The sequence below is a fragment of the Hyla sarda genome, chromosome 11 (assembly GCF_029499605.1).
Source record: "Hyla sarda isolate aHylSar1 chromosome 11, aHylSar1.hap1, whole genome shotgun sequence".
NCBI lineage: Eukaryota > Metazoa > Chordata > Amphibia > Anura > Hylidae > Hyla > Hyla sarda.
Window position 1 is genome coordinate 98,663,917 of NC_079199.1, and position 19,705 is coordinate 98,683,621.

A 19,705-nucleotide genomic window follows, 5' to 3' on the forward strand; every position below is an offset into this window, starting at 1 on the left:
GCCCATCATGTGTGATACTGTCTACAGAGTCAATACATCTGAGCCTCCCATGTGTGATATCTTCTGCTGAGTCTTTGTATCTAAGCCTATCATGTGTGACACTGTCGGATGAGATGCTGTCTCTAAGTCCATGTACCTAGGTATCTAAGCCTTTCATGTGTGATGCTGTCTGATAATCTGCTGTATCTAACACACCTGATACCGTCAGGGAATAAAAAAAACGTTGCTGATTTCTTCCAAAAACAGCGCCACATCTGTCCTCAGGTGGAGTGCAGTATAACAACTTGGATCCATTTACTTCAAAGGAAATGAGCTGCAATACCACACACAACCTGTGAACAAGAGGGGTGCTGTTTCTGGAAGAGAGCAGCTATGTTTTTCTAATCCTGGATAATCCTTTTAAAACCTTTAATGTCTGTCATTGTCTGTTGAGCTGATGTATCTAAGCCTATCATAGGTGATACTGTCTTTTCAGCCAATGTTTTTAAGCTTCCCATGTGTTAATATATAAAGCTTATGTATGTAAACCTATCATGTGTGATATTGTCTGCTGAGCTTCTGTATCTAAGCCTGTCATGTGTAATACTGTGCAGTGAGCTTCTGTATCTAAGCGTGTCACATGTAATACTGTGCACTGAGATTATGTATCTAAGCCTCACATGTGTAATACCATGCACTGGGCTTCTGTATCTAAGCCTGTCACGTGTAATACTGTGCACTGAGATTATGTATCTAAGCCTCACATGTGTAATACCATGCACTGGGCTTCTGTATCTAAGCCTGTCACGTGTAATACTGTGCACTGAGATTATGTATCTAAGCCTCACATGTGTAATACCAGGCACTGGGCTTCTGTATCTAAGCGTGTCACATGTAATACTGTGCACTGAGATTCTGTATCTAAGCCTCAGATGTGTAATGCCATGCACTGGGCTTCTGTATCTAAGCGTGTCACATGTAATACTGTGTACTGAGATTCTGTATCTAAGCCTGTCACGTGTAATACCATGCACTGGGCTTCTGTAGCTAAGCGTGTCACATGTAATACTGTGCACTGAGATTCTGTATCTAAGCCTCACATGTGTAATACCATGCACTGGGCTTCTGTATCTAAGCGTGTCACATGTAATACTGTGCACTGAGATTCTGTATCTAAGCCTCAGATGTGTAATGCCATGCACTGAGCTTCTGTATCTAAGCGTGTCACATGCAATACTGTGTACTGAGATTCTGTATCTAAGCCTCACATGTGTAATACCATGCACTGGGCTTCTGTATCTAAGCGTGTCACATGTACTACTGTGCACTGAGATTCTGTATCTAAGCCTGTCACATGTAATACTGTGTACTGAGATTCTGTATCTAAGCCTCACATGTGTGATACCATGCACTGTGCTTCTGTATCTAAGCGTGTCACATGTACTACTGTGCACTGAGATTCTGTATCTAAGCCTGTCACATGTAATACTGTGCACTGAGATTCTGTATCTAAGCCTCACATGTGTAATGCCATGCACTGGGCTTCTGTATCTATGCGTGTCACATGTAATACTGTGTACTGAGATTCTGTATCTAAGCCTCACATGTGTAATGCCATGCACTGGGCTTCTGTATCTATGCGTGTCACGTGTAATACTGTGTACTGAGATTCTGTATCTAAGCCTGTAACTGAGCTTCTGTATCTAAGCATTTCACATGTAATACTGTGCACTGAGCTTTTAGCTAAGCCTGTAACTGAGCTTCTGTATCTAAGCCTGTCATAAAATACTGTGCACTGAGCTTCTGTATCTAAGCCTGTCACATGTGATACTGTGCAATGAGCTTCTGTATCTAAGCCTGTCAGGTGTAATACTGTGCACTAAGCTTCTGTATCTAAGCCTGTCAGGTGTAATACTGTGCACTGAGATTCTGTATCTAAGCCTCACATGTAATACCATGCACTGGGCTTCTGTATCTAAGCCTGTCACATGTAATACTGTGCACTGAGCTTTTAGCTAAGCCTGTCACTGAGCTTCTGTATCTAAGCCTGTCATAAAATACTGTGCACTGAGCTTCTGTATCTAAGCCTGTCAGGTAATACTGTGCACTAAGCTTCTGTATCTAAGCCTGTCACTTGTAATACCATGCACTGGGCATCTGTATCTAAGCATGTCACATGTAATACTGTGCACTGAGCTTCTGTATCTAAGCATGTCACATGTAGTACTGTGCACTGAGCTTCTGTATCTAAGCGTGTCACATGTAACACTGTGCACTGAGCTTCTGTATCTAAGCATGTCACATGTAATACTGTGCACTGAGCTTCTGTATCTAAGCATGTCACATGTAGTACTGTGCACTGAGCTTCTGTATCTAAGCATGTCACATGTAGTACTGTGCACTGAGCTTCTGTATCTAAGCATGTCACATGTATAGGTTTTCCACCTGGCCGGTATTTGACTGGCACAGCCGGTATTTTGGCCACCCTGACGGTATTTTTATATTAAATGCAATGGCCAATATTTATCCAACCAATCCTACAACTCCCGGAAAGTTGCACCATAACCTATTACCAGTGTTTGCCAACCAGAGTGCCTCCAGCTGTTACAAAACTACCTCTCCCAGCATGTACGGACAGCCGTTGGCTGTCCGATCATGCTGGGAGTGGTAGTTTTGCAACAGCTGGAGGCACCCCTGGTTAGGAAACACTGACATATACTACTATGTAGTCCAACATGCTGGGAGTTGTAGTTTTGTAACAGCTGGAGGCACCCCTGGTTGGGAAACACCGACCTATACTATATACTACTATATAGTCCAACATGCTGGGAGTTGTAGTTGTCGTTTGGGGCAGCTGCTGAGCCACAGGCTGTATCAGGGCATGCTGGGAGTTGTAGTTAGTAACCAACTGCAACTCCCAAATTTAATTTAAAAAAAAAGTGATCAAAAAGTCACATCAAAACAAAAATAGTCCTGTTAAAAACTACAGATCGGGGCGCAAAAAGGTCCCGTATAAGGAGAAAGAAAAAAAGTTATAGGCGTCAGAATAGGACAAAATTTCCTCCGCATATACGTATCCTGTGATGTCAACATATGTGGTAGCTTGGGGGTGTAGGGTAGATGGGGTGTAGCTGTGCGGTGACTAAAGGGTGCTTGTTTAACCCTTATCACTCGTGACGCCAGGGTGAGGGCTCCTCTGTACATGCTTGTCCGATCGCCACCCGTCCCAAGAGCGATAGGGAGGTATAATAAATGATTGTCCACAACCGGAGGTTTTCAGAAAACTGTCGGAACTTTTACTGCAGGTTTTATGCAGAAACAAACAGGAACAGTCTTTGTACATTCAGAGTCTATGAAGATCTTGACAGTTGGTTGGGACCTTGTGAGTTTTAAGCTCAGTAGATTTCTATGCGCTGTTCCGCTGGATTTAGGGGATTGAGTTTACGTCGAGCAGTCACGCGGACTTTAGCGGGGAGTTGTATTATAACTCACGGTTTAGTATTATCAGGCTTCGGCCTGGTCTTGTCTTTGTAAGTTGCACGGATCTCTCCTCTCTGATAGTCCGGAACCCAAGAGAGCGAGGATTGGCTGCAGCTCCCTTATATGGGCAGGGGCTGGCCTTCAGCTCATTGGTCCATACCATCTGTCAATCACTTTACACAAGGGATTATGGTCTAGACATGTGACCACACACGTAACCTAGGAAGGTCCTTTAGCATACCTTAATAGAATTAACATTAGTCATGTGACCTAAGGTCCTGCGACACTAATATAGACAATTAAACATATAATTACTTATACATATAAACATCATAAAATTAAAGAAGGAAGAGGTGACTAGGGGCTATCCCATCCAGAGGAGGCTACTGGAACGAAGTAACTCTGACCTTGGGGACCACCATACATACAAGGTACAGTATACTATACGGTACGGTACCGGGACACCACACATATATAATTATTAGCAAATTAGCATGGCCGGTATTATTTAGCAAGAAAGATGGCAACCGTACTACAGGGGAGATTTATCAAAACCTGTGCAGAGGAAAAGTTGCTGAGTTGCCCATAGCAACCAATCAGATTGCTTCTTTTATTTATTAGATACTGTTTCAAAAATGAAAGAAGCGATCTGATTGGTTGCTATGGGCAACTCAGCAACTTTTACTCTGGACAGGTTTTGATAAATCTCCCCCATAGTGTATACAGTGTGCTGAGCATCTCTCCCTCCATGTCTCCTTTCAGGCTGGGTATATAGGGGGAGATTTATCACAATCTGTCTAGAGGAAAAGTTGCCCAGTTGCCCTTAGCAACCAATCAGAACGCTTCTTTCATTTTGCAGAGGCCTTGTTAAAAATGAAAGGAGCGATCTGATTGGTTGCTATGGGCAACTGGGCAACTTTTAGCATTGAGCGTCTGTATCTAAGCCTGTGATGTAATACTTTGCACTGAGCTTCTGTATCTAAGCCTTTCATGTAATACAGTGCACTGAGCTTCTGTATCTAAGCCTTTCATGTAATACAGTGCACTGAGCTTCTGTATCTAAGCCTTTCATGTAATACAGTGCACTGAGCTTCTGTATCTAAGCCTTTCATGTAATACAGTGCACTGAGCTTCTGTATCTAAGCCTTTCATGTAATACAGTGCACTGAGCTTCTGTATCTAAGCCTTTCATGTAATACTGTGCACTGAGCTTCTGTATCTAAGCCTTTCATGTAATACAGTGCACTAAGCTTCTGTATCTAAGCCTTTCATGTAATACTGTGCACTGAGCTTCTGTATCTAAGCCTTTCATGTAATACAGTGAACTGAGCTTCTGTATCTAAGCCTTTCATGTAATACAGTGAACTGAGCTTCTGTATCTAAGCCTTTCATGTAATACTGTGCACTGAGCTTCTGTATCTAAGCCTTTCATGTAATACTGTGCACTGAGCTTCTGTATCTAAGCCTTTCATGTACTACTGTGCACTGAGCTTCTGTATCTAAGCCTTTCATGTAATACTGTGCACTGAGCTTCTGTATCTAAGCCTTTCATGTAATACAGTGCACTGGGCTTCTGTATCTAAGCCTTTCATGTAATACAGTGCACTGAGCTTCTGTATCTAAGCCTTTCATGTAATACTGTGCACTGAGCTTCTGTCTCTAAGCCTTTCATGTAATACTGTGCACTGAGCTTCTGTATCTAAGCCTTTCAAGTAATACTGTACACTGAGCTTCTGTATCTAAGCCTTTCATGTAATACTGTGCACTGAGCTTCTGTATCTAAGCCTTTCATGTAATACTGTGCACTGAGCTTCTGTCTCTAAGCCTTTCATGTAATACTGTGCACTGAGCTTCTGTATCTAAGCCTTTCAAGTAATACTGTACACTGAGCTTCTGTATCTAAGTCTTTCATGTAATACTGTGCACTGAGCTTCTGTATCTAAGCCTTTCATGTAATACTGTGCACTGAGCTTCTGTATCTAAGCCTTTCATGTAATACTGTGCACTGAGCTTCTGTATCTAAGCCTTTCATGTAATACTGTGAACTGAGCTTCTGTATCTAAGCCTTTCATGTAATACTGTGCACTGAGCTTCTGTATCTAAGCCTGACATGTGTGATAGTGCCTGTTAAACAGATGTAGTTACGCCTGTCATGAATTCCAAAGCTGAATTGCAGGCGTAAATTCCGTGGTGTGAACCTAGCCTTAGTATCTAGGTGTGAATGTCTGGTGAATGGTGCAGCGATGGCTCCCGAATACTGTGAGGCCTTCCGTCTCCATCTCCCGTCCTATATAACCATTTTGTATGGGGTCAAGAGGAGTGCGCCGTGGTGTTATCTCAGAGCACAATACATCACTTCACCTCCATTGTGAGGACGAGGCCTGTGGAATCCTCCATCACCCGTCCTGTGTACACAACAGTCACTGCTGAGGAGAAGCCATTGATTCTCATCTCAAGCAACATGGCCGCCTCTTATCATTGTGCAGTTTAGACAGCTGTGTAAACTTGAGGCCAAGACCTGGAGAGGGACCACTAGGCAGCCTGGCACAGATCCCTGAGGTAGTATCACACATGACGAGCTTAGATACTTCAGCTCAGCAAACAGTATCACACATGAAAGGCTTAGTGTACGGTCACAAAACATATTTTTCCTGAGGTAAAAAAATGATCCTGTGCAATAGGAGACGTCTCCTGAGGTATTTTACTAGATGTTATGGACGCTGTCTACCCCCATTTGCGGACAGCGCTTTTCCGAGCTATATACACGGTAACGTCTCATTCGGCCTTGGATTAGGGTTCACCTTTCTTGCAACAAAAAAATACCGGCCATGGTAATTTGCATAATTAATTATATATGCGTGACATCACAGGATCCACATATACGGGGAAATTTGTCCTATTCTGACCCCTATAACCTATTTATTTCTCCTTATACGGGGCCTGTATGAGGGTATATTTTTGCGCCCTGATCTGTAGTTTTAAACAGGACCATTTTTGTTTTGATGTGACTTTTTGATTGCTTTTTTAAATTAAAATTGAGAGTTGCAGTTAGTTACTAACTACAACTCCCAGCATGCCCTGATACAGCCTGTGGCTCAGCAGCTGCCCCAAACGAAAACTACAACTCCCAGCATGTTGGACTATATAGTAGTATATAGTATAGGTCAGTGTTTCCCAACCAGAGGTGCCTCCAGCTGTTGCAAAACTACAACTCCCAGCATGTTGGACTATATAGTAATACTGTATATAGTATAGGTCAGTGTTTCCCAACCAGAGGTGCCTCCAGCTGTTGCAAAACTACAACTCCCAGAATGCTGGACTATATAGTAGTATATGGCATAGGTCAGTGTTTCCCAACCAGGGGTGCCTCCAGCTGTTGCAAAACTACAACTCCCAGCAGGTTGGAATATAGAGTAGTATATAGTATAGGTCAGTGTTTCCCAACCAGAGGTGCCTCCAGCTGTTGCAAAACTACAACTCCCAGCATGTTGGACTATATAGTAGTATATACTATAGGTCAGTATTTCCCAACCAGGGGTGCCTCCAGCTGTTGCAAAACTACAACTCCCAGCATGCTGGACTATATAGTAGTATATAGCATAGGTCAGTGTTTCCCAACCAGGGGTGCCTCCAGCTGTTGCAAAACTACAACTCCCAGCATGTTAACTATATAGTAGTATATAGTATAGGTCAGTGTTTCCCAACCAGGGGTGCCTCCAGCTGTTGCAAAACTACAACTCCCAGCATGCTGGACTATATAGTAGTATATAGCATAGGTCAGTGTTTCCCAACCAGGGGTGCCTCCAGCTGTTGCAAAACTACAACTCCCAGCATGTTAACTATATAGTAGTATATAGTATAGGTCAGTGTTTCCCAACCAGGGGTGCCTCCAGCTGTTGCAAAACTACAACTCCCAGCATGTTGGACTATAGAGTAGTATATAGTATAGGTCAGTGTTTCCCAACCAGGGGTGCCTCCAGCTGTTGCAAAACTACAACTCCCAGCATGTTGGACTATAGAGTAGTATATAGCATAGGTCAGTGTTTCCCAACCAGGGGTGCCTCCAGCTGTTGCAAAACTACAACTCCCAGCATGTTGGACTATAGAGTAGTATATAGCATAGGTCAGTGTTTCCCAACCAGGGGTGCCTCCAGCTGTTGCAAAACTACAACTCCCAGCAGGTTGGACTATAGAGTAGTATATAGTATAGGTCAGTGTTTCCCAACCAGGGGTGGCTTGAGCTGTTGCAAAACTACAACTCTCAGCATGCCCGGACAGCCGTTGGCTGTCCGGGCATGCTGGGAGTTGTAGTTTTGCAACAGCAGGAGGCACTCTGGTTGGGAAACACTGGTATAGGTTATGGTGGAACATTCCGGGAGTTGTAGGATTGGTTGGATAAATACCGGCCATTGCATTGCTGCTATTTTTAATATAAAACTACCGGCATGGTGGCCAAAATACTGACTGTACCGGTAAAATACCGGCCAGGTGGCAACTTTATATTGGATACTTCAGCTCTGCAGACAGTATCACACATGAAAGGCTTAGATACATGGCTCAACAGACTGTATTATATATAATATACGAGATATTATGGCTCTGCAGGAAGCGTCACATATAAAAGGTTTAGATACATCAGCATAGTGTCAAACAGGATAAGGTTAGAGACAGCATCTCAGCCGACTTTATCACACAAAATAGGCTTAGATACATGAGTCAGCAGACAGTATTATATATGATAACAAAGAAGAGGGCAAAAAATGCAGGGTCCTCCAGCTGCTCCAAAACAATAATGCAGTTAAAACTTCACCTTTAATTCATGCATGTTAAAAACAATGGGAGATATCCAGCATAGTAATAAAGCAAAAGAAACACCGACGCGTTTCGAGTCAGATGTGGCTCTTAGTTGTGGCAACATGTCACGCCCCCCTCCCATAGACTTGCATTGAGGAGGCGGGGCGTGACGTCATGAGGGGGCGAGGATATGATGTCACGAGCTCCCGGCGCCGGCTCCAGCGTTCGGAACAGTTTGTTCCAAATGTTGAGCAGCGGAGTACCCCTTTAAGAATAGTTGACATGTGATTAATCTGATGTCATGTGATTGTAACCCAGTGAGGTGTCAGTGACCATGTGACCTGAGGGTGACCAATGGGAACCCTCCTTGTCTCCCCCATATAAGCCCTGGGTGCCCGCTCTTTTAGTCTTTTCTGAGGAACAGTGAGGTAAAGTCCTGTCAGAGTCCAGGGGAGGCCTAAAGTCTGTCAAGCAGCCACGGATTCTCAGGTCCATTGCCCCAAAGTCAAAGCCTGGTAAGCTACAGAAGGGGTGAAGTCAGTCATAGTCAAGTCAGTCCAAGTCATCCTGTCTCAAGTCAGCGTGGCCTGCACCCAAATTGTCCAAGTCCACTATAAGTCCCAGCAAGCCCTGAGGTCTCTGAAGTCCCCTCCGTGGGCCTAGCCAAACTGTATAGACTGTTACATCTGTCTTACTCAGTAACGCTACCGTTGTCCGTAACTTTCTTAGTCATTATTGCCCCCCGTGCCTAGCCCAAGATCCAGCGGTATACTTTCGGGTGGTATTGAGGATAAACTACGCCCTGGCGTCACAAACACAAGGGCTTAATGCCATCTGCCCCTAGGGTAATTCCATCTGCCTTCATCACACCCTCACCACATAGGCGTAGATAAGATAAAATTAGATACAGCAGCTCAGCATACAGTATCACACATGGTAGGATTAGATACATCAGCTTACCATGCAGTATCACACATGATAGGCTTAGATAAGCCAGTTCAGCAGACAGTATTACACATGATAGGATTAGATACATCAGTTTACCATGCAGTATCACACATGATAGGCTTAGATAAGCCGGTTCAGCATACAGTATCACACATGGTAGGATTAGATACATCAGCTTACCATGCAGTATCACACATGATAGACTTAGATAAGCCAGTTCAGCAGACAGTATTACACATGATAGGATTAGATACATCAGTTTACCATGCAGTATCACACATGATAGGCTTAGATAAGCCGGTTCAGCATACAGTATCACACATGGTAGGATTAGATACATCAGCTTACCATGCAGTATCACACATGATAGGCTTAGATAAGCCAGTTCAGCAGACAGTATTACACATGGTTACGTTAAATACAGCAGGTTAGCATACAGTATCACACATGGTAGGATTAGATACATCAGCTTACCATACAGTATCACACATGGTAGGATTAGATACAGCAGCTCAGCATACAGTATCACACATGGTAGGATTAGATACATCAGTTTACCATACAGTATCACACATGGTAGGATTAGATACAGCAGCTCAGCATACAGTATCACACATGGTAGGATTAGATACATCAGCTTACCATACAGTATCACACATGGTAGTGTGGTGCCGGGGTGTTGCAATGGTGTAGCAGGGTCTGGTGATATTAACCCTGTGGGGTAAGGTGTTATTAACCCCTGATTATTCGTGACGCCAGGATGTGGTTGTTTTCTGTAGAAGGCCCTGCTGACAACCAACCCAGAAACGGCAGGCAATAAAGGAATGTCCATAGCAGGAATTGTAAGATAACTGGAACTTTTACTTAAACTTCTTATAAAACAGTCTTTACAATTATGTAGTTTCTCTGGAGGCAACCGGGATGCAGGATTCCTCGCAGGCTTGCTGGGACTTGTAGTATTGAGATTTATGCAGGCCACTGTTCTACTAATTGTATACATGAGTTGAGTAGTAGTCACTAGGAATTTGTAGATAGAGCTTGATAACTCACATTTTGAAGTGGCTGCAGGTTCTTTAGGCTTTGGCCTAGATGAGATGAATTGAGATAGTACAGGTATTGTGCTTGCTTGGTAGCCAGGAACTAAGAGAGTGCAGGAACAAGAGACTGAATTTAGAGACTACAGCCCCTTATATACTAGGGGGGCTGAACTAAAGCCCATTGGTTGCAAAGCCTGTAGGTCCTGTACCCAGGGAACTCTGGGTACATCACATGACCCAGGAAAGTCCTATACATTTGTACAACTTTATATACAATGAACAATATGCACAACACATTTACAATGCATTTATAGAAGGTGAGCAAGGGGTGAGCCTGGCAGGAGAGCCCTATGGACTGCAGGGACTCTTCCCGAGGGGACTTAGGGATGGTACAGAACCATGTCCTGTACCGGGACACCACATTAGGATTAGCTACATCAGCTTACCATGCAGTATCACACATGATAGGCTTTGATAAGCCAGTTCAGCAGACAGTATCAGGCATGGTAAGCTTAGATACAGCAGCTCAGCAGACAGTATCACACACGTTAGGATTAGATACATGAGCTCACACGGGACAGGCTTAGGGTGCGTTCACACGGCCGTCTGTCCCCGTTTTTTCTTCCCCGTTTAGGTTCCGTTGTTGCTGCTTGTAAACAGATTACAAACGGTTGTAAAATAATCGCATTGATGTCAAAGGGATTTTTTTTTACAATCCTTTCACATCGGTTTGCACCCGTCTGCGCTCATTTCCGTTTTTTTATGGTGCATGCAGTATTTTTTCTCCTGTCAATTAAAAAAACAAAAACAAAGAAGAAACGGATTCAGTAAATTTGACATTGAAGTCTCTAGAAAACGGATGATCCTTTGATGTCATCCGTTTACATCCATTTTTTCAATCCGTTTTTTGTTCCGTTTTTACTTCTGAGCATTTTGGTTTATTAACTGAACAATAACGGATACAAATGGATACAAATGGATAACATCTAGACGGCCGTGTGATAAACCAGTTCAACAGACAGTATCCCACGTGTTAGGATTAGATACATCAGCTCACACATGACAGGCTTAGATAAGTACTGACAGTATCAGTCATGGTAAGGTTAGATACAGCAGCCCAGCGGACAGTTTCACACAAGGTAGACTTAGATACAGCGGACAGTATCACACAGGGTAGGCTTAGATACAGCAGCCCAGCGGACAGTATCACACAAGGTAGGCTTAGATACAGCAGCCCAGCGGACAGTATCACACAAGGTAGGCTTAGATACAGCAGCCCAGCGGACAGTATCACACAAGTTAGGTTTAGATACAGCAGCCCAGAGGACAGTATCACACAATGTAGGCTTAGATACAGCAGCCCAGCGGACAGTATCACACAAGGTAGGTTTAGATACTGCAGCCCAGCGGACAGTATCACACAGGGTAGGCTTAGATACAGTGGTTCAGTATCACACAAGGTAGGCTTAGATACAGCAGCCCAGCGGACAGTATCACACAAGGTAGGCTTAGATACAGCGGACAGTATCACACAGGGTAGGCTTAGATACATCGGCTCAGTATCACACTGTCCCTGGAGATTATTTCTATTGACATTACCTATCTCGTATACAATGACTATGGTAGGCTTAGATACAGCGGACAGTATCACACAAGGTAGGCTTAGATACAGCAGCCCAGCGGACAGTATCACACAAGGTAGGCTTAGATACAGCGGACAGTATCACACAAGGTAGGCTTAGATACAGTGGCTCAGTATCACATTGTCCCTGGAGATTATTTCTAGTGACATTACCTACCTCGTATACAATGACTATGGTAGGCTTAGATACAGCGGACAGTATCACACAAGGTAGGCTTAGATACAGCGGCTCAGTATCACACTGTCCCTGGAGGTTATTTCTAGTGACATTATCTACCTCGTATACAATGACTAGGTAGGCTTAGATACAGCGGACAGTATCACACAAGGTAGGCTTAGATACAGCAGCCCAGCGGACAGTATCACACAAGGTAGGCTTAGATACAGCGGACAGTATCACACAAGGTAGGCTTAGATACAGCGGCTCAGTATCACACTGTCCCTGGAGATTATTTCTACCGTAGTGACATTATCTACCTCGTATACAATGACTAGGTAGGCTTAGATACAGTGGGATACCCCACTTCTGGCTGTGCAGAATCCGGCTGCGGGTAATGATATTCGTGGAGTCGGAGTGTTACATCTGTTGTATCCACATTCTACATAATTCATAAGGACGGGGCCAGATGAATTTCCAGGGGACGGACCTGAGATTCCATTCTTTGTAAATCAAAGCTGATTTTGCCGGTGTCACCGGATGACAAGATTAATCAGGAAATTGAATTTATAAGAAAAGATGTGCGGTGTGTGGCGGTATTAACACTGCTACATAATGCCTGCTGACAGAACCAATATCTCAGCGCAGCGCAGTCCACGGAAACTGTGTCTGGAAACCTCTCTGGGAAGATAATAACAAGGCGGAGGGTCATTTACATCTTACATCTTATTACGGATAAGGCACTGGGCATAAAATGGTCTATCTTGTATACATTTAAAGGGATATGCCCCCTTTTATTGCCATTTACATAGTGCCAACTGCGCCATATGTACCAGGCCCAGCCAATGGTGTAAATGTTCTGATGGTAACACAGTGTTTCTTGACCAGGGTGCCTCCAGCTGCTGCAAAACTACAACTCCCAGCATGCCCGGACAGCCGAAGGCTGTCCTGGCATGCTGGGAGTTGTAGTTTTGCAACAGCTGGAGGCTACCTGGTTGGGAAATACGGTGGTACAGAATGCGTTGGCAGGAACCTTTCCGGTAGTCCGGCACTTTTTTTTTTGTGTCTCTCTAATTTTTGGGGTAAAGGTGCCTACCTTACAGCCTACATTACAGGGTCGGGAACAGAAGGCTGTCTGGGCATGCTGGGAGTTGTAGTTTTGCAACAGCTGGAGGCACCCTGGTCGGAAAATACTGTGCTACAGAATGCTATGTTAGTCTGGCACTTTATTTTTTGTGTCTCTTTCAATTATTGGGGTAAAGGTGCCTACCTTACAGCCTACATTACAGGGTCGGGAACAGAAGGCTGTCCGGGCATGCTGGGAGTTGTAGTTTTGCAACAGCTGGAGGCACCCTGGTTGGGAAATACAGTGGTACAGAATGCGTTGGCAGGAACCTTTCCGGTAGTCCGGCACTTTTTTTTTTGTGTCTCTTCCAATTATTGGGGGTAAAGGTGCCTACCTTACAGCCTACATTACAGGGTCGGGAACTGAAGGCTGTCCGGGCATGCTGGGAGTTGTAGTTTTGCAACAGCTGGAGGCACCCTGGTCGGAAAATACTGTGCTACAGAATGCTACGTTAGTCTGGCACTTTTTTTTTTGTGTCTCTTCCAATTATTGGGGTAAAGGTGCCTACCTTACAGCCTACATTACAAGGTCAAGAACCAAAGGCTGTCCGGGCATGCTGGGAGTTGTAGTTTTGCAACAGCTGGAAGCACACATAGTTGGAAAATATTTTGGTAACAGAATGCCTTGGCCGGAACAGTTCCGGTAGTCCGGAACTTTTTTTGTGTCTCTTTCACATTTTTGGTGTAACGGTGTCTACGTTACAGGGTCGGGAACAGAAGGCTGCCCGGGTATGCTGGGAGTTATAGTTTAGCAACAGCTGGAGGCACCATAGTTGGGAAATACTTTGGTAACAGAATGCCTTGGCAGGAACAGTTCTGGTAGTCCGGCACTTTTTTTTTTTGTCTCTCTTCCCGTTCTTGGGGTAATGGTGCTTACGTTACAGGGTCAGGAGCCGAAGGCTGTCGGGACATGCTGGGAGTTGTAGTTTTGCAACAGCTGGAGGCACCCTGGTTGGGAAATACTGTGGTACAGAATGCGTTGGCAGGAACCTTTCCAGTAGTCTGGCACTTTTTATTTTGTGTCTCTTCCAATTATTGGGGTAAAGGTGCCTACCTTACAGCCTACATTACAGGGTCGGGAACCAAAGGCTGTTCAGGCATGCTGGGAGTTGTAGTTTTGCAACAGCTGGAGGTATCCTAGTTGGGAAACACTTTGGTAACAGAATGCCTTGGCCGGAACAGTTCCGGTAGTCCGGCACTTTTTTTTTGTCTCTTTCATGTTTTTGGTGTAACAGTGCCTACCTTACAAGGTCGGGAGCTAAAGGCAGTCTGGGCATGCTGGGAGTTGTAGTTTAGAAACAGCTGGAGGCACCCTAGTTGGGAAATACTTTGGTAACAGAATGCCTTGGCAGGAACAGTTCTGGTAGTCCAGCACTTTTTTTTTGTGTCTCTTCGCGTTTTGGGGGGTAACGGTGCCTACGTTATAGGGTTGGGAGCCGAAGGCTGTCCGGGCATGCTGGGAGTTGTAGTTTTGCAACAGCTGGAGGCACCTTGGTCAGGAAATACTGTGGTAACAGAATGCGTTGGCAGGAACGGTAGCGGTAGTATGGCACTTTTTTTGTGTCTCTTCGCGTTTTTGGGGGTAACGGTGCCTACGTTATAGGGTTGGGAGCCGAAGGCTGTCCGGGCATGCTGGGAGTTGTAGTTTTGCAACAGCTGGAGGCACCTTGGTCGGGAAATACTGTGGTAACAGAATGCGTTGGCAGGAACGGTAGCGGTAGTATGGCACTTTTTTTGTGTCTCTTCCCGTTTTTTCAGTAAAGGTGCCTACCTTACAGGCTCGGGAGCCGAAGGTTGTCCAGGCATGCTGGGATTTGTAGTTTTGCAACAGCTGGAGGCACCCTGCTTGGGAAATACTGTGGTAACAGAACGTAGTGGAAGGAACTTTTCCGGCAGTCCGGCACCTTTCTTTGTGTGTCTCTTTCACGTTTTTGGGGTAACGGTGTCTACGTTACAGGGTCGGGAGCTGAAGGCTATTCAGGCATGCTGGGAGTTGTAGTTTTGCAACAGCTGGAGACACCCTGGTTGGGAAATACTGTGGTAGCAGAATGCGTTGGCAGGAACCTGTCCACTACTCCGGCACTTTTTTGTGTGTGTCTTCCCGTTTTTGGGGTAAAGGTGCCTACATTACAGGGTCGGGAGGTGAAGGCTGTCTGGGCATGCTGGGAGCTGTAGTTTTGCAACAGCTGGAGACACCCTGGTTGGGAAATACTGTGGCAGCAGAATGCGTTAGCAGGAACCTGTCCAGTACTACGGCACTTTTTTTTGTGTTTTTGGGGTAAAGGTGCCTACCTTACAGCCTACATTACAGGGTCGGGAGGTGAAGGCTGTCTGGGCATGCTGGAAGCTGTAGTTTTACAACAGCTGGAGACACCCTGGTCGTAGTCTGGCACTTTTTTTTATTGGGTTGTTTACTGCTCAGAACAAGAAATGTGGCCTGACAATTTTATAGCTGTAAAATGTAAATGTGCATTGAAAAGCTGTTTTCTTATTGAAGTCAAGAGAATTAATTAGGAAAAATACTTTTTTGCCAGTTTTTGAACTGTAAAATGCACAAGAAAAATCAAAAATATGTGGGAACGTGTTATCAGAAAATTACCTTTTTTTATGTAGTTTTTTTTTTTCAAATTTTTAATTTTACTCTTTATATTTTAAAATAACCCTGAAAGCTTGCAGTTTCCATTCTGGCCACTAGGGCAACAACTAAGCTCAAACTTCCTGTTCTGATGACTTCCCAGCAGTCTCCTCCTTATCATCACATACAGGAGTAGAGTGAAAGATGACACAAGTGTATAAATAACAAACATACACATAATAGCTGTTACTCACAGATCAGCCTTCCTCTTCCTGTGGAATGACCTATCAAAAGGTCACAGAGAATGCCCAGTACATCTCCAATGTATGTGAAAGGGACAGGTCCTGTCATTATTGCCTATGTTCCATGGTTCCTACTGTAATGTGTGTCTTTAAATGCTGTTAAAAACAGCTCCGGCAAGATTTATATAAAACAATTACAAACAGAAAATAGAAACAGATTAGAAAAAGCAAAGTACCTGTCTCTAACCAGTAAAAAAATAAAAATAAATTAAGGGGGAAATAATGGGATTCCCTTTAAAATTGTTGTGTATGAACAGCAGCACCGCTTAAACTGGCACAATAATCATGCCAATTGTTGCTTACCCATTGCCATCTAGCACGGGCTCATGTACTGTAATGGCAGAAGCATCTCTATTATTTGGCTCTATATACCGTATTTTTCGCCGTATAAGACACACTTTTTCTTCCCCAAAACGGGGGGGAAAAAGTCGGTGCGTCTTATACGGCGAATACATCCCTATCGCGGCGGTCCCTGCGGCCATCAACGGCCGGGACCCGCGGCTAATACAGGACATCACCGATCACAGTGATGCCCTGTATTAACCCTTCAGACACGGCGATCAAAGCTGACCGCCGCGTCTGAAGGGAAAGTGACACTAACCCGGCTGTTCAGTCGGGCTGTTTGGGACCGCCGCGATTTCACCGCGGCGGTCCCGAACAGCCCGACTGAATAGCCGGGTTAGTGTTTACAGGACACCGGGAGGGACCTTACCTGCCTCCTTGGTGTCTGCTCCGTGCCGGGATCCCCTGTATGGCCGGCGCTCTCCTTCCTCGTCATCACGTCGTCGCGTACGTGCGTCGGCGTGCGTAACGACGTGATGGCGGCGACGGAGAGCGAGGATACCCGGCCGGCAGCAGAGACGTTCCGGAGCGACGGGGACACGGCGACAGCGATGGAGCGACATCCAGGGCAGCGGTGACGGGTCCGGAGCGGCGGGGACACGTGAGTATTACCTCCTCTTGCAGTGGTCTTCAATCTGCGGACCTCCAGATGTTGTAAAACTACAACTCCCAGCATGCCCGGACAGCCAACGGCTGTCCGGGCATGCTGGGAGTTGAAGTTTTGCAACATCTGGAGGACCGCAGGTTGAAGACCACTATTGGGTTCAAAATCTTTATTTTTTAAGATTTTGCCCCTAAAAATTGGGTGCGTCTTATACGCCGGTGCGTCCTATAGGACGAAAAATACGGTAAAGGCTTTTTTTGGGCCTCTATGGGGGAGATTTATCAAACCTGTAAAGAGGAAAAGTTGACCAGTTGCCCATAGCAACCAATCAGATCGCTTCTTTCAGTTTTGAAAAGGCCTCTGAAAAATGAAAGCAGCGATCTGATTGGTTGCTATGGGCAACTAGACAACTTTTCCTCTGCACAGGTTTTGATAAATCTCCCCCATAGTAGGGTTGCCATTGTGGTGTCCCGGTACAGTATTGCATACCGTACCATGTATGGTGGTCCCAAAGTCAGAGTTACCCAGGTAGGGTCCCCCAGGTGGGACAGCCCCTAGTCGCCACCCCTCTATTCTAATTCTGTGATGTTTATATGTACATATTTAATAATAATAATAATGTATATTTAATATAATGTATAGTACTTACCTTGCTAGCGTCGCAGGACCTTCGGTCATGTGACCATGGTAATTCCTCTATGGTATGTTGGAGGACCTTTGGAGGTCCATGGGTCACATGCTACCCATAATGCTACGTAAAGGTGATTGACAGCAGTATTGGACCAATTAGCACTAGTCCAGCCCCTGCCCATATAAGGGAGCTGTAGCCAATTATCGCTCTCTTGGGTTGCTGCTCTCGTGGATGCCGGACTATCAGGACGGATCTGCGCAACTTTCAAAGACAAGCTAGGCCTGAAAACCTGAAAAACTAAACCGTGAGTTCTAAACTACTCCCCCCTAAAGCTAGCGTGACTACTGGACCGCAGCTAAATCCCCTAAATCCAGTGGAACAACGCATATTATCCCAAAGACTCTAAATTGCTTAAGGTCCCAACCTTTGTCAATCTCCAGGAGAATTTGCATATGTAGAGACTGTTTTTGTTTTGAAGCTTGCATAAAATCTTCAGTAAAAGTTCCGACTGTTTTCAGCAAACGCTCCGGTTGTAGACATTCAAATTTTTCTATACCTCCCTATAGCTCTTGGGAAGGATGGCGGTAGGACAAGCATAACAGAGTAGCCCTCACCCTGGCGTCACGAATAGCAAAGGTTAACCAGACACCCTTTAGTCACCGCACAGCTACACTCCCTACACCCAACTCCCCCAGACTATCACACCATCTTTCTTGCAAAAAAATGAAAAGGCCTCTGAAAAATGAAAGAAGCGATCTGATTGGTTGCTATGGGCAACTGCACCACTCTTTCTCTACACAAATTTTGATGAATCTCCCCCTATAACTGCTCTATTGGGGTCTCTATTCAGGCCTCTATAACGGTTTATTTGGGCCCCTATAACGGTTTATTTGGACCTCTATAAAGGCTTTCTTTGGGCCTCTATTACAGCGGCCATGTTGGCAGTCACCCAGCTTTCCCAGAATCAGACAGAAGTAACAGATAACCTTGACAGCCTCTTTTGCGGCTCAGATCCTTCACATTATAGACTTCAGTCATTGTTCAGCCTCCGTGGTGACTTCCCTCGCACAGCTGGAGTCGCTGTCACTTTGTATAGAGGGGGGGGTGTGAAGAATAAAAGCCAGAGGGGAGATGGGAGAGGAGGAAGGGGGTGGGGTACGGGGGGGGGGGGATGGGATGATGAGACAGGCCCCGCCATGACTTAAGATCGCACGAGACGGGGTCAGCTGTGTACGTTTTCCCCAGGGACACCATTGCCCAGCCTGGTGTAGATGGCGCTGACAGCAGGCCCGGGGTGGAGAGGTGCGCCCATTTGTCACCAAACAAAGGAGTGGGCCTGGAGAGGGTGTCATTTTTATATTGCTCAGTTCATCCTCGGCCCACATGGGAGGCGGCGGGGTGACCCAGCCTCCGCCTGATCAATACTTGTAATTGAGTCTTTGAAGTCGCCGTGATTGGTAGACGCCGCCTTGTTAATATCATCCGCCATCGAGAGGGGAATCTCGCTCCAGAGGTCATCCTGATAGATTCTCATTTATGAGCACCGGCCGCAGCTGTCCCGATATTAACCCCTGCACCACCGCAGGCTCCCCCCATACAAAACCACTGAGCGGTCAGAGACAAAGCAACCGCCACGTCTTTTATCGCTTACTTATCGTCTATCGTCTTATCGTTTATTTATTCGGAAAGCTTGGAGTAGTCACCTGGCTTTTCATGAGTTCTGCATGGCTAATGTGCCTATTTATGATCCTTAAGGGTGCGTTCACACGCTCTCTGTTTTTGCGGGTTTTCCGCAGCGTATTAGAAAGGGGCGGGCTCTTCTGGGCTGTCCATAGCAGATTGTCCGCGGCGGAATTTACGCTGCGGAAAATCCGCCGCAAGCCCCATTGAAGTCAGTAGGGACTGCGGCGGATTTTCCGCAGCGTAAATTCCGCCGCGGACAATCTGCTATGGACAGCCCAGAAGAGCCCGCCCCTTTCAAATACGCTGCGGAAAACCCGCAAAAACAGAGAGCGTGTGAACGCACTCTAAAGGGGTACTCTGCCCCTAGACATCTTATCCCCTATCCAAAGGATAGGGGATAAGATGT

The 19,705-nt window shown here is 45.4% G+C and overlaps 1 protein-coding gene across 1 annotated transcript in view; it reads left to right on the forward strand.

Moving 5' to 3' along the window:
* Positions 1-3,759: 3,759 nt before the first annotated feature.
* VANGL2 (VANGL planar cell polarity protein 2) overlaps positions 3,760-19,705 on the forward strand; it is a 193,191-nt gene continuing 177,245 nt past the window's right edge. Inside the window, exon 1 of the mRNA XM_056545545.1 lies at positions 3,760-3,890. The gene's annotated coding sequence lies outside the window, so the exon portion shown is untranslated. The remainder of the gene's footprint in view (positions 3,891-19,705) is intronic.